This window comes from Mauremys reevesii, linkage group 4, assembly GCF_016161935.1.
Source record: "Mauremys reevesii isolate NIE-2019 linkage group 4, ASM1616193v1, whole genome shotgun sequence".
In the NCBI taxonomy this organism is placed as follows: Eukaryota; Metazoa; Chordata; order Testudines; family Geoemydidae; genus Mauremys; species Mauremys reevesii.
The window spans coordinates 99787999-99814964 of NC_052626.1; the positions used below are offsets into that span (position 1 = coordinate 99787999).

The 26966-nt window shown below is 44.3% G+C and overlaps 1 long non-coding RNA gene across 6 annotated transcripts in view; it reads left to right on the forward strand.

Moving 5' to 3' along the window:
- Positions 1–26966, forward strand: part of LOC120404708 — a 92366-nt gene that overhangs the window by 17698 nt on the left and 47702 nt on the right. For 5 of the 6 annotated variants that reach the window (XR_005598126.1, XR_005598125.1, XR_005598127.1 and 2 more), the window contains exon 3: positions 17065–17170. The exons of the other annotated variant lie outside the window; for it this stretch is intronic. This is a non-coding gene — a long non-coding RNA (uncharacterized LOC120404708). The remainder of the gene's footprint in view (positions 1–17064; positions 17171–26966) is intronic. 6 annotated transcript variants of the gene reach the window in all.

Below are 26966 nucleotides of genomic sequence, written 5' to 3' on the forward strand. Positions count from 1 at the left end.
TTCTTTTCAGAAACGTTTGGTTTAACTTTAAAAACCTGCACCATCCTTAGTCGGGTTGAGACTCCATGAGAAATTCCCTTGAGTAAAAATGCCATGATAGCCTCCCATACACTTCTTTCATGGCTGTAGGATAAAAAGAGATGTAACTTTTTTTTTTTTTTTTTAAATTACAGGTAACAACTCTGTTGTTCCTTCATTGTGGTAATGCTGCTGCTTCCCTTGACACTTATTTACTTTTTCAATTTTTCCCCTCAGAACCTAAATATCCCCCATAGCATTGAAATAATAGCCTAGTAATGAGTCCCTGAATATAAAGGTCTGAATACTGGGGTATTTCCCATTCCTATTTATATCACTTAGATATACGAAATGGAAAGCCAAAGATTTTCTGCATAAGCAAAATTCCTTGGTATGTTGGAAGCCTGCCAGTCACACTAAACCTGCATTTTGAGTCAACATGGGGTAGTGAATAACTCAAGTGCTTAAGCTGGCCACAGGTGGTCTCAGTTGCTGTATTCTCCTCTGGAAAGGGTTTGTCACTGCGTTAGCCCCAGTAGTCTCCCACCATTAATTGCACAGATTGAATTAATCTTAATAGTATTGCACTCCCTCATGGCTGTAGACAAAAGCCTTATTCTTTCCATATGTCCAGTTGCTCCCATAAATAGATCATTAACGCGTTCTATGGGTGGAAATGGCAGCTGCTCCTGTTTTCTCAATCCCTTTTTGAAATATTTTTTTTGGGTATTTTCCTGAAGTATGTTCAGCCTGAACATGGAACAACAGAAGGAGAAGAGATGGGGAAAGTGGTCAGCAGCACTGAACTTACTGACCCTTAATACCCTTTCTTGGAGGTAGACAGACAGACAAAACACGAGAAGTTGTTGCTTGTGACTACAGCATGGCAGTTAAGGATATTACAAAGCAGCCAATTTTTGGATCAGTATGTGGCGGAGATGGGGTTGAGACAACTATGGCCTGATTCAATAAGGTACTTACACTTATGCCTAACTTTAAGCACATGAATAATCCCAAAGTTAAGTACATATTTCAGCGTCTTGTTAAAGCAGGGCCCAGATAAGTGCACAGAGCAGCAGTGGAGGACCGATGGGAGTACAAGGTGACTCTTAAGAAGTTTTAGTTTTTTAATTGTGTATCTGAAGGCCTTAAATCTTCTTTGTTGCCTTTGCTTTAGTCCATAAATCAGCACTGGTGGCTCTTGTTTTCCATCTCCCAGTGTTTTTCTTAAGTGTGTCTTCCAAGCTGATACCTCTTTCAAAGCCTTAAACCACCTTTTTCTGAGTCTTCCTCAAGGTCTTTGTCCTCTGACTATTAGTTCTTGTATTGTCTGGCTAATGTATCCTGAATCTTGTCGTATCACATGATCTGACCATCTCAGTTGATACTACCTGAGCTTTTCCATGATGTGGGCTACCTGCATCATGGCTTGTACCACTTCATTGCATAATCTATGCGTAGGGCCCTACCAAACTCATGGCCATGGTTCACAGACCGTGAAATCTGGTCTTTTTTGTGTGCTTTTACCCTATACTATACCAATTTCACGGGGGAGATCAGGTTCTGACCCCAAAGGAAGTTGCAGGGGGGTCACAAAGTTATTTCAGGGGGGATCATGGTATTGCCACCCTTACTTCTTCGCTGCTCTCAGAGATGGGTGGCCTGAGAGTGGCAGCTGTTGGCCAGGCACCCAGCTCTGAAGGCAGCACCCTGCCAGCTGCAGCGCAGAAGTAAGGGTGGCAATACCATACCATGCCACCCATTTCTGCGCTGCTGCCTTCAGAGCTGGGTCACTGGAGAGCGGTGGCTGCTGACTGAGGGCCCAGCTCTGCAAGCAGCAGCACAAAAATAAGGGTGGCAAAACCATACACTGCCATCCTTCCTTCTGCGCTGGTACTGGCGGCAGCTCTGCCTTTACAGCTGGGCTCCAGGCCAGCAGCCACCAATCTCTGGCCACCCAGCTCTGAAGGCAGCACCATAGCCTGCAGCAGTGCAGAATTAAGGGTGGCAATATCGCAACCCCTGCCCTACAATAACCTTGTGACCTCCTCCATAACTCCTTTTTGGGTCAGGACCCCTACAATTACAACACTGTGAATTTTCAGATTTAAATAGATGAAATCATGAAATTTGCTATTTTAAAAATCCCAGGACTGTGAAATTGACCAAAATGGACCATGAATTTGGTAGCACCCACCTGAGCATTTTCATTTTCATTTTGGCAGGGGGAAATAGTTCCTTCTCACTGACCGGCATTCCAACCTATACATCAGAGCTGGCCTACGCTTGGTCTTGTACACTTTGCTCTTTAGCATACTTGGCATATTCTTGAGAATTCCTGTCAAGTCCCTCTATTTGCACCAAGTGCTTTTCATGTGGCTCCTAACGTCCACATTCCCATTTCCATCATAGCTCACCACTGAACTGAGGAATCTGAATTGTTGCTCAAACTTTCTATACCATCTAGTTTTACTTACTACTTGATGTTTCTCTCAACAAAGCATTGCATGTAGTCCATCATGTGTTGACTGATTAGGGAAAAATGGTTTACTAAGGCAACCAGTTATTATTTATCTTTATGGCTCAACATGATGTCATGGGCAAAAATCATGCTCCATGGAGCCTCTCTCCAATCCCTTGCATCAAGGTGTCCAGTATAATTGCAAATAGGACTGGGCTTAAGGCTGATCCTTGATGTAGATCTACCCTCACAGTGAATCATTTTGTTGCCACAGCTGCTTCTCACTACTGTTTATGCTACCTTCGTACATATCCATGATAATCTGCCCATATGTCTCTGGCAGATTGTGCTACCGCAGGCATCACCATGTAATTCTCTATGAACTGTCACTACCTTCTCTAAGTCCATTTTTGGAGGTCCTAAATCTATTGTGGAGGTCCTAAACCTATTGAATTAATATGGTTTCGCCCTGTTGAAGTTTCTGGAATGCAAACAAGAGGTTTCACAAGGTCACCGCTGAATTTCTCTGCAACTGTTTTGTGAAACACCGATCCCTCTGAAAGACAACTATAACATGGCTCTGTTGTAAAATGTACCCAGCAGGCACATATCTTTGGGGGCATGGGAAGTAGTATTGTGCCATTGACCTGAACTTCAGTTGAGAATAGTGGTGACCGATGGTGGAAAACATCTAGAGAAGAGCAACACAATGATTAGTGGTCTGACTGATTTAAATAAAAGAGAGTATGCCGACTGTGAGGATTTGCCTGGAACTGGGAATAGCAAGAGCAGAGTTGAGTGAGGTGTGCAAAGAGAGGAGTATTATGAAACTTGATCACTCCTATATCAAAAAGAGAATGTAGTGCTCATGTGCAGTGGTTGAGTCACCCTGCTGGAAAATGAACACCTGCATTTATTTGCAAAACATACCGGGGCAGAGCCTCAGCTGATGTAAACGGGTCTAGTTCCACTGAAACCCTTTGTGAAGTAGTTTTGTCGGTGAGAGCAGACCACCATGAAACTCTCCTGCATGGCAGCTTGCATCCACTTGTAATCACAACTTACTGTGCAGCTTCCCACCATGCCATGAAAAGGATAGAGACATGTTGACCAAAGACATAGTTCTGAACCAATAGAACAAACTGTATGTTCTCTTTTTCATTCCTGTGGCAAAGCACAGAAACTCATAAGGAACCAGTTCCTCAGCTGGTGTAAATCAGCATTGTTAAAGGATCTATGCAAATCCTTGCACTGAAACTTTCTCCCAGTTTGCTACAGGGGAAAGATAAAATTAGCCTCTACAAACTGTTGAACAGACTTTGAATTGAGTCTGAATATATCATTCAAATTTAAAAAAAAAAAAAGCATTTCTCCCATGAACTCTTTCTTCTCAGCATGACAATAATACAAAACCTGGGCACTGCGATGATGATCAATGCTACCTTTCAATCTTTAGCATTTGTGCTGTTTCACTTTCCATGCTGTGGCATTGTAGGTGGAATCTGTTACTCTCCCATCTGTTGTAGATCACCACTGGGGCTGGGCTCATTTACGAAAGTCGCATTTGCTATTTTAAAGTACATGTTTTGCAGCAAACCTGTAAAAATGATTTGTTCCATCATGTCACTTTTTTCCCCAACACAGGGGATAGTTACTTTTTTATAAAACGCATTAAACAAAGAAAGTATTAAAACATTGATGCACCGGATGTGAGCATGTCAAAAATGTGTCCATTTCATTCATTAGTCTCTTAACATGACAAATTTTCATTTTCATTGCTGGGCAAGTTGCAGTTGTCCTGTACAAGAATGTATCTTCTCTACATGGAATAAAACCTAAGCATGCTCTAAGAGCACTGGCAGTCTTGCGCTGCCTCAGGGGCCCAATGGGGTTGAAAAGAATCATGAGAGGGAGTGCTCAGCAAGCATAGAGCTAGCATACCTGGGCCTGATCCTGGGCCAAATCCCACTTGGTGTTGGTGTAGGGGGCCTGCCTGGTGCGGGGACAGAAAGTACTGTCCCCCCACACTATGCTCTAGCTAGGCTCAGTTGGCATATGGTCTCTAAGCAACCCTGGGAAGTTGGCGTAAGTTAGAGCACCATTCAGACTACTTTAACTTGAGACTCAAGGAGCCATAATCAGCTCCTTGATAGTCAATAGATCCTTTTTTACTTTTGCTTTGTTCATGTGCTGTCACAGAGATTGTTAATTATGCTTTAGGGTACTGTAGTCAAACTTTTAGTAAGTTTTGTTTTTCCACTTATTTAAAATCTGGATTGCAATGGCAATAGACGTTAATGGATTATGTTGATGTTTGTGTCTATCCAGGACATACTTGAAAACGAGAGCTCTGTCTCAGTATATTTTTTGTGGCTTAAAAAAAAAACTTAATAGAGCATCTATTTCACATCTTGTTATGAAAGATACTGTTTTCTTCATTGACAATATACACAATTACCTCAAGTTATACAAAATGAAATACAGATTTCAGTGAACACTTGACCTTTGAGTCCTCCATTTAAATAAATAGTTAGTGTTCAGGAACACTAAATATGAAAAGTTTGCTAACAGAAAACCCAAGGCTACTCTGTTTTATTATAAAGTCTATGAACACTGCAAAGAAAGACTCTGATCTTTGTGTGTATTCTTCTTTCTGTTTGACAGTATGTCTCAATGAGGTTGCCCCACCAATGCCTCAGTCAGTTGCCCTTGAGGCATGTAGCGCAGATGTTTTGAACGTGTACATATTTAAATATTTCTCTGCCTGGCTGGCCTTCAGTGTGGGTGGAGGTGGGAAAAAGATCAAATAGATATTGTCTGTGTTCCCTGAATGCTTTTCACCTAGTTCTCCCAAAGCTTGCAAGAAGCCTTGTGGAGTATATTAATGTGGAGGAGTAATCTCGAAGGAAGTCAAAGGCCAGATTGTTTTTATTTTTAAATACAGTGAGCCTCATTCATCTGTAAATTGATAGAAAATTAAATTAAGTGTTTGCATGCATTGTAGGTTGATGGAGGTCATATTTAAACTCGCCTTTACAATTACTTTTACATTGCAGGCTTCCTTACAAAGCAGATACCGCAGGTGATCTTGCTTAGGGATAAATGTGGCAAGGATAGTGAGTCTGTGAGGATTACTGTAGAGAAGTTGTAATTTTTTGATGTCTGATTATGGCAAAAACAAGAACCCTGTCTTGAGCGCCATTCAGGTTCTGCCGTGTATTGTGGGGAGGGTAAAGCTTCACTTACCCCACAGGAGGTTTGGAAAGGGATTGTGCCCAGCTCTCACAAGAGTAATACTGGGAATGGGGAGGGGGAGAGGGAAGTAAGAAAAAGAGCCAGGCCCTAATGTCTTACTCATCCAGAGAAGCACCCTACTTCCCCAAGTAGCCCATTTCACTTCAGAGGGTGAACTTGTGGAGCAAGGCGCTACTCAGTGCGAGTGAGGGTATTGGAATCTGGTGCAAAATAAATGAAGGTAAAAATGTAGATCAGCAACAGTTGATTAACAACTGTCCTAGAAGGGCATCACCAACCAAAAAGATACTTCTAGCGCTGGCCATATTCTGTGGTGCTCCTCCTTTTAGAGGCTTTCAAAACCACCTGCACTGGGTGTGTTATCTGTGTCATTATACATAGCCACCAGCTGTTCTGCAGGTAGACAAATTACCAGCTCGATGGTTTGTGCAACTACAACATTTAAAGAAAAATGCCTTCAGAAGTGTGGGAGAAAGACTTCAAAGGGAGCAATGTATAGCTTGGGCAGATGGTAGGATGCATGCACAAATAGTAAAACTAGCTCAGCAAAACCTACTTAGCTTAAGAGGAGGTGTTCTGCACTGAACATAAAGTGGGCAGAACCTGGTCAAGAGGCTGCTGTGAAGGTGAACCCAGGAACGGGGTAGGGAATTTTAAAAAGGGAACCCAGGAAGGAAGGTCTCCTTCCATGTCCACACTGAAGTTTGCAGTTATGATTTTTATAACGTTAACCCCCCCACCCACTTCCCCGACATTGTACCCAGCACAAACTTTCATGATAAAACAAAATGATTTCAAAAGATCTATTGTGGTCTTCAAATTCCTCCTTAAAACTCACTTCTGCCTACAAGGTACTGCTGGGTAACAACGGCTCGCAGGTGGTGAGGCACAGCAGTTGCCTCTGGGACAAGATGTGCTGGTTCTACTGTTGCTTCTCCTCGACCTCTTCTGCCCCCTCCCGCACCTTCTGTTTTGTCTTCCTTGTTTGTTTACAAAGGCCTGGTCTACACTAGGACTTTAATTCGAATTTAGCAGCGTTAATTCGAATTAACCGTGCACCCGTCCACACCAGGAAGCCATTTAATTCGACATAGAGGGCTCTTTAGTTCAAATTCTGTACTCCTCCCCGACGAGGGGAGTAGCGCTAAATTCGACCTGGCTATGTCGAATTAGGCTAGGTGTGGATGCAAATCGAACTTAGTAGCTCCGGGAGCTATCCCACAGTGCACCACTCTGTTGACGCTCTGGACAGCAGTCCGAGCTTGGATGTTCTGACCAGCCACACAGGAAAAGCCCCGGGAAAATTTGAATTCCTTTTCCTGTCTGGACAGTTTGAATCTCATTTCGTGGTTGGACATCGGGGCGAGCTCAGCAGCACCGGCAGCAATGCAGAGCTCTCCAGCAGAGAAGTTCATGTAATCTCTGAATAGAAAGAGGGACCCAGCATAGACTGACCGGGAAGTCTTGGATCTGATCGGTGTGTGGGGCGAGGAGTCTGTGCTTTCGGAGCTGCGCTCCAAAAAATGGAATGCAAAGACCTACGAGAAGGTCTCCAAAGCCATGAGAGACAGAGGATACAGGCAGGATGCAACGCAGCGCCGCGTGAAAATCAAGGACCCCAGACAAGGCTACCAAAAAATCAAAGCAGCAAATGGACGCTACGGAGCCTGCCACCACTGCCCCACCAGTGACCGTGGACTCTGACGATGGGACAGTGTCGACGGCTAGTTCCTCGGCGATGTTCGTGGAGGGGGGAGATGAGGAAGGGTTTGTGGAGGACGAGGCAGGCGACAGCGCTTACAACGCTGGTTTCCCCGACAGCCAGGATCTCTTCATCACCCTCACGGAGATCCCCTACCAACCCTCCCCGGCCGTTAACCCGGACCTTGAATCAGGAGAAGGAGTAGTTGGTAAGTGCTTTAAACATGTAAACTTTTATTCTTAATATAACTGCAATCTGAAGTATGTGAAAAGGAGGTCTCTCTCTCTATATATATGGGGATAGAACAGAAATCCTCCTGGGAGATCTCCACGAAGCTCTCCTGGAGGTAATCGAAAAGCCTCCGCAGGAGGTTCCTGGGGAGAGCTGCCTTATTGGGTGCTCCATGGTAGCACACTTTTCCGCGCCAGGCTTTCATGAGGTACTCAGGGAGCATTGCCTCCCCGAGCACGGCTGCATAGGCCCCTGGTTTGTGCTGGCTTTCACGCAGCATGCACTCTCTATCTGCCTCAGTGACCCTCCTCAGGGTGATCTCGCTCGGAGACTCCTGCATCTAATTAGGGGAATTACTGTAATGTTACGCCTGGTCCAAAGTATTTTTAAAAAATCTCCAGACAGACGGCGTAGCAGAGACTCAGCACGCTGCTGTGTGACAAGTGTAACGGAAAGCGAAAGAGTCAAATGGACGCTCATGGAGGGAGGGGGGACTGAGGATGCAAGCTATCCCACAGTTCCTGCAGTCTCCGAAAAGCATTTGCATTCTTGGCTGATCTCCCAATACCTGTACGGTCAAACACATTGTCCGCGGCGGTTCAGGGCATAGCTCGTCAATGTACCCCCCCTCCCCCACCCCCAGAAGGAAAAGGAAAAAAAATAGTCTCTTGACTCTTTTAAATGTCACCCTATGTGTACTGAATGCTGCTGGTAGACGCGATGCTGCGGCACTGTACTGTAGCATCCTCTCCCCCCCCACCGCCTCATAGGTGGCTGATGATGATGATGACGGATATCAGTCTTATTGCACCATCAGCCTTGCTGTAGATGGTGTAGTGCAATACGACTGGTACCCGTCCTCGTCATCAGCCCATAAGTAGATGGCCTGCTAACCATCTTCATCATAGCAACAGGGGGCTGAGCTCCATCAGCCCCCGCCCTTCATGTGTAAAGAAAAGATTCTGTACTGCCTGGACTGTCATAGCAGCAGGATGCTGTTTTCCTCTCCCCCACACTGCTTAATGTCCTGTCTAGACAATCATAGCAGCTGGAGGCTGCCTTCCCCTCATTTCATTTCAGTAACAAGTCACTGTTTCTTATTCCTGCATTCTTTATTACTTCAGCACACAAATCAGGGGACACTGCAACGGTAGCCGGGGAAGGCTGGGGGAGGAGGGAAGCAACAGGTGGGGTTGTTGCAGGAGCACCCCCTGTGAATGCCATGCAGCTCATCATTCCTGAATAATCTGACACGGAGCGGCTGTGCTCTCTGGTTTTCTGAAACACTGGATCTCTACTACACTAGCCCCATATTCTATGCAGGAATTATTCTATTTTTAGATACCATAAAAGAGGGATTGACTCGGGGAGTCATTCCCAGTTTTGTCTTTTGCACCCCCAGCTGATCTTGGCCAGGGGCACCTATGACAGCAGCAGAAGGTATAATGCAATACAGCTGGTAACCATCATCACCTTGCCAATTTACAATGGCATGGTAGATGGTACAGTATGGCTGATAACCATCTCTGCTATCATGCAAAAGCAAATGAATGCTGCTGTGTAGCGCTGCTGAATCGCCTCTGTCCGCTGCATCTAGTACACATATGGTGACAGTGACAAAAGGCAAAACAGGCTCCATGGTTGCCACACTATGGCGTATGCCAGGGCAATCCAGGGAAAATGGGCTCGAAATGATTGTCTGGCGTTACTTTCCCAGAGGAAGGAATGACTGACTACATTTACCCAGAACCACCCGCGACAATGAAATTTGCACCATCAGGCACTGGGATCTCAACCCAGAAGTGCAAGGGTTGGGGGACACTGCGATGGGGTAGAACAGGGGCAGAGTTTATGCTTTCAGGATTGCCTGCTGCAGGAGTGCAGACGAGATAGGTGCTGTGCATGGTGTTGTTCACAGACACAGACTAGACTGTGCTCATTGTTCGCAAAAATGTATCTTTGCAAGGAATTCACTCCCTTTTTCCCATCACACAGCTTCGACTGTCTCCAGACCTGCCACAGCATCCCCCTCACAGAGGCTGGCAAAGATTAGGCGGCGAAAGAAAAAGACAGGGGACGAGATGATCGCTGAAGTTATGGGGTGCTCCCGAGCCGAGGCAGACCAGCAGAGCCAGTGGAGGGAGACCCTCTCTCTGTACCAGCACTCACACAGCGAACGGGAGGAGAGGTGGCATGAGGAAGACAAGCAGGCGACTCAAATGCTGCTTGGACTAATGAGGGAGCAAACGGACACGCTCCGGCGCCTTGTGGATGTTCTGCAGGACCACAGCCAGGAGGACAGAGCCCCCCCTGCAGTGTATCTGCAACCGCCCTCCCCCGCCACAAAGTCCCATACCTCCCGTCACCCAAAGTAACCAGAAGGAGTGGCGCCAGGGGCCATGAAAACTGTCACCGCACCCCAGCAGAGTGCTCAAGTACCCAAAAGCTCTCATACCCTAATTTTTGAGAATTCCTTCCCTTCCTGACTCACCCAAGCCCCAATCCCAGTTTCATCCCCTGACTGTCTGGTTAATTATTAAAAATACTTTGCTGTTAATTACTGTTTCTGTCATGCTTTTTTACACAACGCTGTGTTTGAACGGGTGGGTGGGTGGGGAAGGGGGTAGGGTATTGCATAGGACAGTCACCTTTAGCAGGGTACAGAGACGGGGGCAGGATCAGCAGCAGGTCACACACACAGTGCAGTCAGTATGGTCGGTATGGGAGGTGGTTTCCAGGTTCTGTGTGGGTGGGGGGGTACGTGACTTTGTAGCGGGGGAGGGGGGTTACAGATCTCATGCAACGGTCCCTGTCCTGGACCACAGAACCACGCAGCAGAGGAATCTGTATCCGTCCTCCCCCGCCACAAGGCCACATAGCCCCCGCACACACGCACACAGAGTCCCAAAAAGGAGGGATGGCAGGCTCCGTTGAAACAACCAGTCCGGCACTGCAGACCGCTCTGGGAGCAGGAGCCTGTCATTCCTCGAGTTTAGAGGTGGTCTTTACATCACCGCACACCCTACCCAGCACAGTCCGCGTCCCAGTTTCAACCCTTTAACGCAAAGTCATCAATAAAGAAACCTTTGTAAAGTTACAGTGGAACATGTATTTTATTTTTAAACGTGTGTTGGAAGTGGGGGAAGTGGGGTGGACGGGGTATGTAACTGCAGATGCTAGTCAACAGTAACTTGGTAAAGAAACAGGGGCAGGTTCAGCTTCTCTGTAAAGAAACTGAACAGTCATAGGTCACGCTGCTCGCTGCTTGCTGGTACTTGAAGAGTTCCTTGTCGCTGTGCAAGGCGCCTGCATAGGGCTTCACGAGCCAGGGCATTAGCGGGTAGGCTGGGTCCCCGAGGATCACTATAGGCATCTGCACATCCCCAAGAGTTATTTTGTGGTCCAGGAAGAAACTACCTTCCTGCAGGTGTCTAAACAGACCACAGTTCCTGAAAACACGCGCGTCATGAACCTTGCCTGGCCACCCGACGTTGATGTTGGTAAAACGTCCCCTCTGGTCCACCAGTGCTTGCAGCACCATTGAAAAGTAGCCCGATTTCTCAGCAGCTGACTGTGGAAGAGGTGGACAATAAGGTGCGAGGAGGTGAAAACGGCCATAACTGCAGCGGGCTCCATGCTCGCAGTGCTGTGGTGTCCGCGCTGTCACTGACCAGAAAAGTGCACGAACAGATTGCCTGCAGGCGCTTTCAGGGAGGGAGGGCGTGATTGACGGTTCAATGATGACAGTTACCCAAAACCACCCTCGACACATTTTTTTCCCCAGCAGGCATTGGGGGCTCTACCCAGCATTCCAATGGGCAGCGGGGACTGGGAACTGTGGGATAGCTTCCCACAGTGCACCGCTTCCAAATTCGACGCTGGCCCCATTACTGTGGACTCACACAGTCGAATTAGTGTATTTAGTGTGGATACACAAATTCGACTTCATAAGGTCGATTCCACAAATTCGACTTAAGTTGATTCGAAATAGTCTTGTAGTGTAGACATACCCAAAGACTGTAAACTCTTTGGGGCAGATAGTATCTCCTATGCGTGTTGTACAATGCCTAGCACAGTTACCCCTGATGGGGGCCCTGTAGTAATAGTAATTAATTTGCTAGAGACAATGATGCTTTAATGACTCAAATATTGATATATATTTGTTAAGTCCCTACATGCATGCCCATGTGCACCATAGTGGTTCATGCTGTAGCATTTATCTCCCCTAGTCTTCCAGGGGCTAAGGGTTTTGTTGAGACAGCAGGTCAATTCCACAACAACATACTCTCTGGACTAAATAAGGCATTGAGGAGATCTGAAGGGAATTCTATCTAGACATCTTTAGGGATAAAGATGTTAATTGCAATGTCAGGCCTTGAGAGTTGGGGATGGCCTTAAACTCAAGAAAAGCAAGTGATTGGATTAGACTCCACTGGATTGCAGGGCCTGCCTCTCATGGAAACTTTGCATCTGGCAGGTTGGCCTTGCCCTTTTCTGCAGCAATGGAGCTAGAGGGGGAAGAAGAGAGGATACATCCATCTCTTTGCCAGATAACCCCTCAGATCCTATATGTGCACAAAGGGAAGGCAAGAAGTCAAATCTTAATCTTCTCTTCTGGCAGCTCGGGGAGCCTTAAATTGTAAGACTTTTTGAAGGTCAAGTGTATGATGGGGGGTGCAGAGACTCTTGAGATGCTGAAGAAAATCCCCTTATTTGGGTGCAAAAAGCTCCTGCAGTAAAAATTAAGACTGAATTTTCATCCCTAACTCACCCTTTTATGAACTTGAACCTGAAGGTGATATGATGTCTGACCTGTAATACTTAGTCATAATGTACCAACCTAGGTGCAGGAGGTCTACATTTCCTGGGTTTTTCAGATTTAAACTAGAACTTTAGAGCCGCAATCTGAGCCCAGCCTTTAATATGCCTCCATAAACTGTGGTCAGGTGCAATCAGATACTTAGACAGCTACGTGTCATGAATTGACAAAATGTGCCTGCAGATAATTGCAGGTGTGAAAACTGGAGGTCAGTGTTTGGAAACCTGGCCCTCTGTTGTTTTAAAGTAATTTTCCATGTGTGATATACGGTACTACACTAGCAACATACCCGACAAGCTGTCAATTATTTGGAGAAAGCATCAACATTTTGCTGAAGGTACCAAAATTGAATGGCTAGAAAATATTGTAGAAAAATAGAGGTGGATTCACTTTTTTTTCAGGTGATGAGGCTACTCAATGGAAAATGCAATTTACTGTAGACAAATTTAAAAAAAAAAAAGTCTGCGAGCAATGAACCAAAACAGGGAGTATGCATTAAATAGATCAGTCATGCAGCATATCGTCGAGGAAAGGGATTTAGAGGGTTTGTAGAAAAATCCTTGAAACCATCAGCTTGGTGTATGGTGTAAAAATAAGGCAAGAGGCATTGTATGAACAGAGGGATATTAGATGGATCAAAAGAAAGGATGATGTTCATCTGCAAGGCATTGGTTAGAACACTGCAATGTGTTTATGGCCACCGCTTTACAAGAAAATTGTTATTGCCATAGAAAAGGTATAATGTAAAGGAAACAACTGGAATGATTAAAGGTATTAGGAATACTTTTTGGCAGGGATATATTAAAAATATATTTTAAAGAAAGGAATATACTTGTTCTTATTGAAGAAAAGCTGGCCATGAGGTGACCCTGGCCAGGAGTATTAGAAATGACTCTGAAGTCAGAGGACAGTGTTGAACAAGATAAAATGCTTACAGGTTTGAAGTGTGGTTCTGCCCTGAAAAGTGACTCTAACAGTGCTATTGTAGCTGGGACTTACATCTGCTGAGGAACTGACTTCCACTGTATTTAGTCCAAATGTACTCTCTTCCCGAGGCTTGACTTTATTAGTAACTCCAAAGAACAGCAGCATAAACCTCAGCTTATGTTGTCTTTTTTGTCTTCTTCAAATGTTTGTTGCAGAAACTCTGTCTTATACCTCAGTTCTCTCTGGCCATATCTAAGGTGGACTTAACTAGTTACACCTGCTGGAACAATGAGTCTGCAGGAATTGGTCAATATCTCCCTGTAGAGTTCTAACTCCTGGTAACAGTGAGTCAAAAGAAGATCCCTACCACCCTCTTACTGGGTGATATTTTGTCTTTATGGAGAGTGGCAGGTTTCAATCTTAAGGTGATTCAGCAACTCACATTCTTTTGATGTGTAGTCATATTGTTTATAAAATTATCAAAGGCAATCCTATATATTTCTTTGTATTTCTTATATTTTAATTTTTTTTCCATTTTGCAGTGACTTGGAAATTCAAAAAGTACAGTGACTTATGAGTAAGGCTAAGATTTTGTCACAGTTATTTTTAGTAAAAGTCAGGGACAGGTCACAGGCAATAAACAAAAATTCACGGAAGCCTGCGACCTGTTCCTGACTTTTACTAAAAATATCCTGGAGGAGGAGGGGCGGGGACAAACAGAGTGCTGCCAGGACTTGCAGCTGCTCCAGCCCCGCCACTGATCCTGAGGCAGAGGCTGACTGCTGCTGATCCAGCCCCAGGGGGGTTGACCCAACCCAAGCCGGTGCTCTGGCGGGCCTGGGACTGCTGTTCTGGTGGCCCTGGGGCTGGCGGCCTGTCAGCTGCTCCAGCACTGCCCTTGAAGAAGTCACAGAGGTCCTGGGAAGTCACGGAATCCATGACCTCCGTGACAGAATCATAGTCTTGCTTATGAGGAATATCGTTTTATTTTAAAAAAATATAATTTCTGGTGTATGCTGAAACTTGCAGGTTGGAAGCCCAGTTTATGAACATTTACAATTATTGCATTTATAAACGTGGAGAGAACCTTAAGTATATTACACGTGAAATCATAAGAGAAGGGCTGATAGTGGTGATAGGGTCCATGCAGTGACTGCAAATTCAAGGAGAGGGAAAAATCAAGCTTATTTCACTTACACAGAGCTACTTCTGACTTGCAGAATTGTGAGGAGAATCAGGGTGCATGCTTTTAGCCTTACTGTAGTATACATTTAATGTCTCTCAAAATAAGATGAAAGGATGGTTAAAGATGTACGACTACTGGTGTTCTTGGGCCAAATTCAGAACTGACTCTAAAGGGAGAATTCTAATCTTTATAGTCATTCAAATCTGGAGTTAATGGGTTTATTCCTGTGGAATTACTCTGGATTTAGATTTACACCAAAGCAAAAGAGAGAAAAATCTGGCCCTAAGGGAGTTAAAGTACATTTGTAGAGGGATTTTAACTTTGTACGTCTACCTTCTTTTATCTCCTACCGCATCCGCATTACACCAATATGCTTTCTTAGACTTGCACACATTTACCAATATGTTGTTTACACGCCCACCTACACATTTATCTCTGAATTTAACTCGTCTGTGTCTTGGTTTGTTATTCAACAGCATTTCTTTTGCTCACCCCGCCATCCCTTCAGTCTACTTTCTTTTAAGTCCCTAGTCTCTCTTTTTTTTCCCTCTGTTTCGGTATTACTGACCCTGGAGTTTCCTGGATCACTGACTCTTCTTTCTACTCTTAGGTCTTGATCCAATTCTCCACCTTGCCTTAAAGTCTAGGTATTACAGGCAGTCCAAGTGATCCTTTTTCTCCTGTAAATCAGAGGTAAAGCCTCTGGGAACAGCCATGGAAATTCCTTTAGCTGGCTAATACAAATCCACCAATAGGAAAGAGATGTGGTACAAAAACAGTGCATAGAATGAGTCCATTTAAAAAAAATCATGAAGTCCAATATTTAGGAAAATAAAGCATTTTCAACAATATTTTGCCTTCGCACCAACCAAGAAATATATTCATGTAGAGCGACATAACATTCAGTGGAGTGTAAAATAGTTTATGTAAAATTGTCCTTCCTATGAAAATGTATCAATGAAAAAGGAAAGTGTAGCAAAAATTGCATAAACCAAAGCTGTTTAGTTTCTCCATTAACAGGCTTCTACATGTGACCAAATCAGTTCAGAGAACTAAGTAAAGACGCTAATTCTTTAGGATTGCTAGAGAAAATACAGTAGGTATAAGGAGAGATTACAAAAATGTTAGGAATGTCAGGATCTCATAAAAGATCAAGGCTCTGATCTTATGCATCATCTTGCTGATCTGGTATGAAATAGCTGTGTCTGTTTCTGAACTCACCAGGGACATTAACTTTGGGGAGAGGTTCCACTCAAGTCAGCATTCGTTCACAGTTACCATACAACAGCATCCTCCAAGATACTGCAGCCCCCTCCTCCAGCGGCTGCTGCTCCCAGAAAGTCACTTTAAAGAAATGTTTCCCTGTGTGCAGAGGTGCAGAAGAGTTAAACACAGCCCCAGGCTGAGGGTCGAGATGCTGTGTCCCCACCAACTCTACATACCAGCCACACACCCCCTTACACCCCCTCTATGACCTTGCCACCACATGAGAGAGGAGTGGACAAATATGCAGGGGACGCTCTGTGTATGAGTGATTTTGGCCAGATGATCTTTGTGGTAACTGTGGGTCATGAAATCCTTTCCAGTAGGTGCTAGGTAAAGGTGGGTATTGTAGGCATGTTCTCTGAAACCAAGGCTCATTTCCTGGGGTCTAGCATCATGTTGAATAGGTCTCTTGAGAGCATTCATCTAAAATGGGACGTTTTTGCCTTTGTGGTTCTAGATGTCAGTGTGTTTATACCATCAAAAATGCTTTTGTGGTCAGAAGAATCCTACTTCAGCTGTTCTGTTGCATCCACACCCAGCTCATTAACATCCCTCTCATCTTTGAAGGCCTTCCAATGTCTTGTTCTGCTGGAAATAACAATGAGCTTTGTGTAGTGCCACCTTTCACATCAGCTTTCCAAATTCAGCTTAAAAATTCTGTTGTATCAGTGACTGGAACAAAGAGTGTGCTAATCTGTTCACTGGAAAAAAAATCCTCTCCCCGTAACCAATAAAAACTGGTCATCCCTCTGGTGCCAATAACATTAGCTAGATGGTTTATGTTTAGTTTTACCAATTTCTTCATAATTTCTCGCCTTTTGTTATACAGATTTTTTTTTAAATTAACCTGTATCCCATCATGTAGTAGGTTTGGCAGGCATCCAATTCATGCTTCTGTAGCTCAGAGGATTCATGGAATCCAGCCTTCCTCAGCACAGTGAATGTTACAATGCTTTGATAATCTTGGAAGGATGTATCAAAATCCTGGATTTTAAGTTATTGTGTCTCTACCCCATATCCACATTTGCCTTGCTTGACTGACAGCAGAGCTTAGAATCCATACAAAAGTTAATTTTATATACAGTATCTCCAGAATATCTTCAAGCACTTGTCATTCAACCCCCAATGGGTTTTGCTGAATGCTGCAGTTGCTTACAATGAGTGTTAGGGTACTTTTTAATGCAAATTTGCCTTCACAGATTTCTAATGCTTGGGGGCAAATGTAAGAAAATAAAGCCCAGTGATGACCTTGAGGAAGTTGTGGATCTGCTGCATGCTGCTGACAAATGTTAGTTGCAGATTCAGGTGAGAAGAGTGATGATGTGTGCTGCAAAACCTTTTATTCCTCTGGGCCCTGGATGCTTTTGATATCAAGATTTGCTGGGTACCCAAGGATTGCTTTGGCAGTGCCTCTCCAGCTTTAGGTAAGGAGGCAAAGTCCAAAAAACATCTTGACACATGACCAATCCAAACCTGACATTGCAATGTCAGGCATATTCCATGCTGAATACACATTCTCAGTGCCCTCATTTTTCATGTTAGTCAGTAACATCATGTGCTACATATTCCCACAAAAGAGGTTTTGTCAGCATCTTCTAATAATACTGACCATATCCTTAAGTACAGGCGAGTCTCATCTTACCCTGGGGTTACGTTCTGCTGTCAGCGCGTAAAGCGAAAATCGTGTATAGTCAAAATTACATTGAGTGTAGTGGTGGGCGGAATCACCCGCACTACAGGTACAGTATTTAAATATTTTTTTTGCTGACTGCGCAAAGCTGAATTCGCGCATGTCAAATGTGTGTAAGGTGGGACTCGCCTGTACTGCCTTAAATATACTGTACCAGGCATTTTGTTCCAAAGGAGGTGGGTTTTAAACCGATAAATTGGTCTTTTCTGTAGGCTAATGTAATACCCGTGTTAGTAGCTGCTCAACAGAAGAGGTATGGAAGAGTTGACCCTATTGTTTCTATACCTACATAACACCAAATCTTGTGGAATAAGAAACATGACTCTGACTGCTTCTCTGAATGCAAATTTTGTCATACTATTTTCTAGGAAGCGGACAGTAAATACAGGACTTGCTGATGGCTTTGTGTAAATGGGGACAGTATTTGATTTAATAGAGGATTTCATGATTGTGTATATATATATTTTTTTCTGAATTCCTTCTTTCCTCAGTAGCTTGCTGGTTTATATTAAAGTTGTTTTTCTCTGTCACTGAGTTCAGCGCTGCACTTCTTTTTGTACACACTACAAGGAAAATGCACAATTCACTTTCCTCACTTACTCATCTATGTTTCAAACGATAAGCTATGACTTGAGCATATCCTGTGCTGGCTGAAGTCAATCTGAATTTTTGACTGGCATTTGATGCCCTCTGCTGAAGGCCTTGCTTACACCCCACCTGAAGGTGGTTCTTTGGGGGAGAAGAGAAGGAGTTTAGACTTCCAGTAGCTGCTTAGAGCATCTCTCTCAACATTTCAAGTGGTTAAAGCTTCACGAGTCCTGTCCCAGAGGGATGGGAGGTCCTGGAGTGGGGGTTGGGTGCTGCCCCCATGGGGTGATAGTGTGACAGATTTATGTTATCACCGGACACCTCAGGCAGATTGGTCAGGCTGAGGCTGTAGGATTCTTTGAGGAGGGGATGAAGGAGCACATGAAGTGTTTGTTTTAAAACGTTATTAATAAAATAACAGCAATGAGAGCAGGGGCTTCCCATGTCACTCAAAGGAAGGAAAGAAGTGTTAGTGCCTGTGCCGTAACCCACTTTCATACTCTCACACGCACAACCCAAGGCTGGCCAAGCCTGGGTGTAATGTAAGAAGAGGAAGGGGAAGGGTGGGCGAGAGTTTTGTCCTGTGCACGGGCTGTCCAGGGTCCGCTATTGATCTCCAACTTGCTTTACCTCTCAGGAGGGTTTTAAGTTCTGGGGTTTTGGGGGGTGTTTTGTTCAGGGACCTCTGTCCCCCGTGCTCTTTGTACTAGTCCAAACTGGCTTTTTGCGGCATCCTTAGCTTTCCCAAAACACACCAGCTTCAGGGACACAAGACTTTGTTTTTCCCCTCGCTGGTCTTTGCCATTTTACTTCTTTTTGCAGCCCCTGCAGTTCTGTTCAGCTGAATTCTCCCTTTTCATGGCTGGTTGGGGTTGGAATCCAGGCCCCCGTCTTTCTTGGCAGGCAGCTGAGAGTTGGTTGTGTGCCGTGGCCTTGGGCTGGAGTTAGTGTCTTATCTTCAGACCTAGCTGGAGTGTTGAGTTAACCCAATCCCTTCTCCCTTCCTCTATGGGAGGGGGAAACCTGCAAAGGAACCTTTTACTCCACATTCACACCTTTAACCCTTCCTGAAATGCTTTGCAATGCCTGCACCAGCATTAGCAACATACCATACTGATCTGCCGCCCCAGGGAACCCCCTCAGGGAGGGGGCCATTGGAGTTGTGACAGTCTCCCCCCGCCCCCCGAACAAACATTTTGTTGTGAGGGGTCACCATTTCAGTTTTTACCCTCTCTCTCTGACACGGTGGCTAAGGTCACCGTTGGCCTTCTACACAAACAACAATATAGCACAAACAAAATTATTAGGGTGGCAACCATTGCATATACCAGCCAGTGTAGTGGCTTTTGGCTTTATTAGTAACCTAGCAGAGCACAGTTCCTTGCTCGCATAGATGTTTTATTTGGATGGATGTGGTAAAGGCAGCTTTTTTTAAATTAAATGTGTGCTGCAACACTGTAAAGGAGGAGGCATTTGTTTGGAACCTGGTTCGTTGTTTTCGGGTGTGCATTAATGGAAGAAAAACATGGGGTGTAACCCATGAAGTGGTGAGTGCACCCTGCACTACCATGCAGTGGCAACTCTGGTGGCTCCTGTCCTGTGGGGTTGGCTTCCCACTCTGGTGTTGCAACCTGGGCTCTGGCACACAGGTCACAGCACTGCTCAGCTTTGGACCAGACCCCTGACGGGGGAAGCCAAGTCAAATTTGAGTGAGTGGTGTTGCAACCTTGTGTGCCAGGTCTCACACACTCAAATTTGGCCTCCCCCAATCAGAGGGGCCTGGGCCAAACCTGAGTGGCACTGAGACCAATGTGCCAGGGGCCAGGTCGTAACACCTGGAGTGTGGAGCCAAAGTCAGACAGGAGCTGCTTTATCTGGGACTGGGGGATATTGGAGGTTCAAAGTGTGGCTGTCCTGAGAAACCTGGGACTGTTGGGGGTATGCTAGAGAGGTCAGGAAGGATCAGCTGCTGGTAGAACTAACAAGTATTGACCGTCCAGCAGTTAGGACAGTGAGCAGGCAGGAACCAATCATAATATAGTAGGGAAGGTAAAAAGAGCTAGCTGCTTCCTCTTGGGGGCCAGCTGGTTCTGGGAAGGGAAGTCCCTGGCTTAAGCCCAGAAGCCTGGACTGGTCAGGGGCCTAACTCTGACTGTACCTTTTGGCTGAGCCAGCAAAAGATTTTGTTTTACATTGTGGAATTTAAAGCCTGCCTGGCCACTGTAACGTTAGCTGACTGATTACAAGGTGCTCCGCTGCTTCACGTGAGCCCATGACAGTTCAGGTATTTTTTTCCTTAAAGGCTCTCAAGCCTTAGGCAGCTGTATTACAGTGTGTGTGCCAGCAGGTAGGTAGAAGTGGTTTAGGATTATTAAAATGGTTGGGAGGGAAATCGGAATGATTGGACAGAGGGAGATAAAGGGGCAAAAATAATGGAGACATTACATTTATGTGCCTTTTCATGGGAATATTTAAAGGGCAGCTAGTATCTCTTAGAAAATAATGACAATATGATTGGGCTAGCATGGCATACTCACTGTATGTACAAAAGCACCACTGGAATGCAACCCATGATGTCTTGAACCTGGGGTTTGCAAGAGGAGAGCGTAAGTGTGAATTATTGTAGGGGGAGTAAAACAAGTGGTTTAAACAAAGGAAAAAATACTGGTTCTATGCCCTCCCCTGCAATTTGAGCCAAAAATATATTAGGCTCACGAAGATAATGAAGAGAGATCTGATAATCTGGTTATCGTAGCATAGGGCCTGATTTTTCAGAGATGATTACCCAGGGCTCTCATTAACAAATGTCTGCCAGAACCTCTCCCTTTGGATGATAACTAAACGTCTTTGAGTTTTAGGAGCTATTTCAGTCATTCTCAGTATTTTATTAGTGGTGTAATATCGATAACTCATTCTTACTCTTCTGAGAACATACTTAGTGAAGATGACACAGGCAAGGGTTTGATGTCACTGCACAATACTTGCTTTCAAACTTGCAAAGTGTGGGGGAACTAAAGCCCCAGACTTAACAACAACAAAATAGCTTTTTACAGCGTAAAAAGGACACAATGTATGAAAAGTTGTCCCTGGAGAAAAATTCAAGACTGTTTTTTCTTTGGCTTTAACCTTCTGTGCTGAAGGCAAACAAGCTAGGGTACAAACAGATTGGGAATTAATTGGTGTAATTAACATTTTGTGATTATAATGGCTTCTAATCAATACCCTATGCAAATAGCTGTATTGATGTGTTGAACAAAAGCTGTTAGTTGTGTTTGGATGAAAAAAGATTTTTTTTTAAGTCATAATGAAATTCAAGCCATTCAGCTCAGTTAAAGTCCTGACCACATCCTTTTCAAGGTAAAAAGCAGATCCTTTTGTGACCTTTTTAATTAAAATGGCTCTGATAGCAGCTCCTGACTAAACTTCACAAAATGAGATGAGTGTTGGCTGAAGCCCTTCCCTTCTCCCCCTCCCTCCTGGTTAACTCTCTGCATTTTATCAGGATGGTTTAGAAAAGATAAAGGGCCTGATCCAAAGCCCATTGCGGTCCATGGGAATATTTTCATTGACTGCTGTAGGCTTTGGCTCAGGTCTGAAATACAAATGACTTTTGTGGGATAGAGGGAAGTGTCTAAAGCTACAAAAAGCCGTTAGAAACCCATCTTCTGATGAAAGTCAATGGGACGTGGGTGCTTTTGAAAATTTCCCTCTTAATTGTTCCCTTATTTTTTACCTATGGAATTCTGGTCAGAATGTTGCGTGACTTGGTGCTCACAAAAAGGGCCAGAATGATTGTGTGAGTGACTGCACCTAACAATGGCAAAGACGGTGCATGTTTCCTCGCACTGCTGTGCTTCAACCTCACTTGGTAGAGGACCACCTCAGGCTCCATAGGAGAAATCCTGGCCCCATTAAAGCCAATGGCAAAATTCCCTTTGGCTTTAATGGGGCCAGCATTTCATCTCATTCAGTCCTGGCATATCTGCTGGTGCTACTCACATGGGTGCCTGCTAACTCCAGTTTTTATGCCCACATGCAACTGGAGTAAGGTCACCCTGGTGTTTTCATAGAGGCCAATTAACCGCCATTGAATCGTACCCACTTTCCATCACTGCAAACTTTTGACGCAGTGGAAAAAGGCTGTATATCAGCTAGATTGACACTAAGGTCCCTTTACATCACCTTCAATGTTTAAAGGGACCTTAAATGGGTGCAAATGTCACTTGTTCCTGTGGTGACACGTTATGACAGAGTGCTGGGCAACAGCAGCTGAACCAGCATTTTGATCACAGCAATTAGTTGCCTGGGCATAAACCTGATGATGATAGCTGTGCCTCATTGTTAGATTGGGGGATGGGCTGGAGAGAGCTACAAGGCTAGCTAACCTGTTACCCTGGAGAGTGGAAAAGGCACAGAAGGAAATGCCAGGAGGAGAGAGGGTGAGAAGAAAGCCAGAGATAAGGAGGCTTTCAGTGTTAGCCCTGAGAGAGATTGCCTACCTCTCCTATCCTTGACCTAGGGGACAGGATGAGATGCTGTGGTAAATAAGTTGCTGGATGATGCTGTAAAGGTTGTGGCGGAATTGTGTAAATAAGCCTTATGTGGTTTTTACAAGCAGAGTCTCCAAGTGGGCTGTGTGTGCAGAAGACGACAGGTGTGCAGGGCATGCCCTGTTACCATTACACACCTCTTTATACTAATAGAATGATATAAAGGGGCGTTATGGTCAATGAAAATCTGGCCCTATTTCTTTACCAGATTCTGTAGCCATCTGTCACCAGTTCCTTCACATTTCAGATAGGATTTGGAGAGGGGTGAGTATCAAATATATGGATATTATTACAGTTGTGGAATAAATCTGAAACACAGAGAAATGTTTTGCATGGATCATCTGTGTAGATGTGCAGAATAGTGATTTGGGGATGGATTCTGTGAGGTGTAAGTCTTCAGATTTCAGCGAGCTCAGTACCTGGCAGTATTGGCCATTTATATCTGTAGACCTCAGTAACAAGTAGCTTGGGTCAAATAAGCTTTGACATCTCAATTGGTCTTTGGTCACATCACAAAACAACCACATGATTGGCAGCCTCTGTTCAGGAGTGTCCAACAACTGTGCTGAGGCAGGACTGACAGGCATTGGCAAAGCTGTGGAGGGAAACAAGCATGCTTGCAACCCGGCAGCATACTTTGCAATAGCTAGTGCTATAACTCTTACTTTCAACCGAATTAGCATTAGTGTTTTTTTTTTTTAATGTGACTGCATAAAACAATCTGGCATGCTACTCCTGAGGTCTCAGACCCAGGACCAAGTACCAATCTTGTTTAGAGAGAGCCCAAAATACTTTCCTAATATTTTTGCATTTTCAAAGAAAAATCCACCTAAAAACCCTACTCATTTGAATGCCTTATTGGTTTAGGCATTCCTTTGGTTGTAGTGTTGTAAATTTGGTGGGTGTGTTGTTTTTTTTTTGTTGTTTGTTTTTCTTGACAGAGGTAGACCCGTCTCTTTTGAGGATAATCTGATAACCTCACTTCCCTGGTACTATGAAAGGAGGTGGATTATGCCACTTAGCCAAAAATAGCTGATTGGGATTTCACCCAGTAAATGTGTGTCTCATCAGCATTCAGCACGGCTGCCAAAATTTGCTATAACATGATGGAGAAAGAAGGGAAGCCAATTAGAAGAAGAAAAATTAACTATGCATTGGATCTGTTTTGGATTCCCAGTCAACCTAAGGATATTGTGGGGAGGCTGTGGTTTTTGGCAGCTGAGTAGGAGGTAGTTGAGGCTTAAGGCACTCACAAAGCGGGAGGAGCAGAGCTGGTTTAAGTGCTTTGCTAGACAGGAATAGGATTTGGGATTTAGTGCCTTTAGAAACTGGGGCCTTAGTCTGATAAAATGGCGTAGTTGCCCAAACTGATTGCAGACATGGAGCGAAGAATCTGAAGTGGTACAGATCATATTCCCTTTTCTTTCTCTCTGCCAAGCTAAGGACCTTGTTCTCATTTTATGATAAGGCCCCTAAAAGTCTGGAACCATAAAGGAACCTTAATGCAGTTGTAGGTGCCGAAGCAGTGAAAAAAGGGCCTTAGTTTAAATGAGAAGCCCTAAATGTCTGCTTTTAGTCTTATGCCACAGGATGCATTGAACAGCAAATGTACAGAAGAGAGGCATCTGAAGACACTTGCCAAAATAATTCCGTTTGTGGATACATTCGTTTTGAAAACACCTTAAATGTGCTACATGATATAACTGATAGCAATGTGGAGTAGGACCGCATACATCTAACATTTATTCATCATCTAGCAGTTATTACTATTAAGTTTTGTGTTACACAAAGCAGATCAAACTCCTTTCCTAGAGATAATACACCAAATGTTGTATCAGCAGAAAGCATTCCTTGCTAGTATGCATAATTTCCGAGAGAGATACTTCACCTTTTAAAGAAAAAATAGCCAGGTTTAGAAGTTCAGGAAATCAGCTAGTGGGACATGGATGGCAGTGTTTTGGTTTGTTTTATTTATTACATTTTTTTTAAAGCAAAGATGGCCTCAACTACTTCAGTGGTCCAATAAGCTCATCAAGATACAGCTTTATGATTCCACTTTTACTATTTCTTGGTGGTCTGGATTGTAGTCCCATTCTGAAGTGCAGAATTTGCACACACTCTGTAAGGTAGAATTCTGGCTAACAGCACTGTTTACTGATTCTAAAGCACTTATGCAAAAGTGTAGTTGTTCAAGAGCTTTCCCTGCTGTGTCCTTGGCACAGCATAAAGTCTCCAATATTCAGTAAAGTGGAAATATATTTGATGGTTCTACTAATATTTATAGCTTTTTTCCCCAAAGGAACTTAAAAAAAACCCTCCAAAAGCCTCTTTTCTTGAAGGTGTTTTTGGTTTGGATAAGGAGGCAGAGGAGGCTGACCTGGCCATGATCTTTATCTGCCTGCTACCAATTGAATGCTGCATTTGAAACAGATGAGACAAAATGCTGTTAATGGCTAAGCTGGAATGGGGAGACCATTATCTACTTTGGGAACAATCTTCTGTTCATTTACAGGATTTGTTCTGTATTTGGGTCAAGTGAAAGTAGCTTAAAAGTGTAGTAATTATTAATCATTTTCATTCTTAACCTAATAACTTATCATGTGTACATGTTGTGCTATGTACTTTTTATAGGGCCAAATCCTTATAGGCACTCCTCACTGAGCATCTTCTCAACTAGAATTAGTGTAACATCACCCCACAACTCTGGTTATTGGGTGGGGAATGTTTTTCGGAGACCATGAATTCTGCTGAACCAACGTCTATAGAAGACAGTGCCTAAGTGGGTATCCTCATGTTTAAAAGGTACCCATGTATTCCATTAACAGTGTAGTAAGTAATCCCTTGGGTGCTTTTGGAAATGTTGCTTGTAATGCTTTGGTTTATATTAATCTTTGTGGCAATGATCCTTGGTATCACCAAGGCTCTACTGGAAATAAAATATATTTACAGCATAAACACCTTTAATAAACTCAATTAATTTTTTAGAATTCTTTCCGGAAGGAGAATACCAAAACCAGTGTTGAGCATAAAATATAGCACATTGAAAAGAATTAGCTTGGGTCCATAAATAAAACTACTTGATCAGAAACCTTTCTTAAACAATACTGATCAGGTATAAATGTACGGTATTTTGCAACCCATAGAGAGCTGACACAGTGCAATGTTATTCTTACAATGCAGAACATGGAATGGCAAGCATACCATTTAGAATGTGGAATGGGCCATTGTTTGTGACCTGGCACAAGCCCCCCAGGACCTTGTAAAGGCAGTTGGATAGAACCAGCAGTTTTTTGTAATATATTTATATGTTCTACACACAGTTTGTCTTGCTGAACTGTGTAAGTGCGAGGGAACTGGGCAGGGGCGGCTCTAGGTATTTTGCTGACCCAAGCACGGCAGGCAGGCTGCCTTAGGCGGCTTGCCTGCGGGAGGTCCCCGATCCTGCGGATTCGGCGGCACGCCTGCGGGAGGTCCGCTGAAGCTGCAGGACCAGCGGACCCTCCGCAGACATGCCACCAAAGGCAGCCTGCCTGCCGCCCTCGTGGAGACCGGCAGAGTGCCCCCGGTGGCTTGCCGCCCAAGGCACGTGCTTGGCATGCTGGTGCCTGGAGCCACCCCTGGAACTGGGGTGCAGTGATTGAGACAATGCTTTATATACATACAGGGAAGACAGGCTCTGGAAATCCTAGAAATGCATCCAAAAGTTCTGGAACTCTGAATAACTAATTTTTGCATCCAGCAAATCTTTTAATTTTTACCCGGCTCTGCCACAGGCTTCCTGGACCAGTTGTCTCTTTCACTCACACAAACATTCATAAAATGGTATTTCTGGTGCTTCCTAGGAATTCACCCCTTGAGAAATACATACAAGAAACCACACTGAGCCTACCATGGAACATTGTGCAACAACACTCTTTCCCCACCCCCCACCTCCCCTTTGTTGACTTTTCATTATAATGAAAGTACACCAATTTGTTCCTACTCTTTTTGGAGTTCCCTTCCTGTGTTTTCCTTCAGTGCTGCCTTGTAATGTGTGTGGGGGCGGGGGGGGGGGGGCATCATACTGTCCTTGATTCCCTTTTTGGCTGCTTCACCAGTACATGGGGGAGGGGAGGAGGAGCTGTGGCCAAGGTGATGTTGCAGTGAGTGGAAGTCCTGCAGCAGCTGTAGTCTGCTTTTTTTTCTCTCACCATTGTCTACTTCTCAGTTGAAACCTAGATTTGAGGAACTGATACTCTAATCCTGGGGATGCAGCCCCAGATGTTCTTTAGAG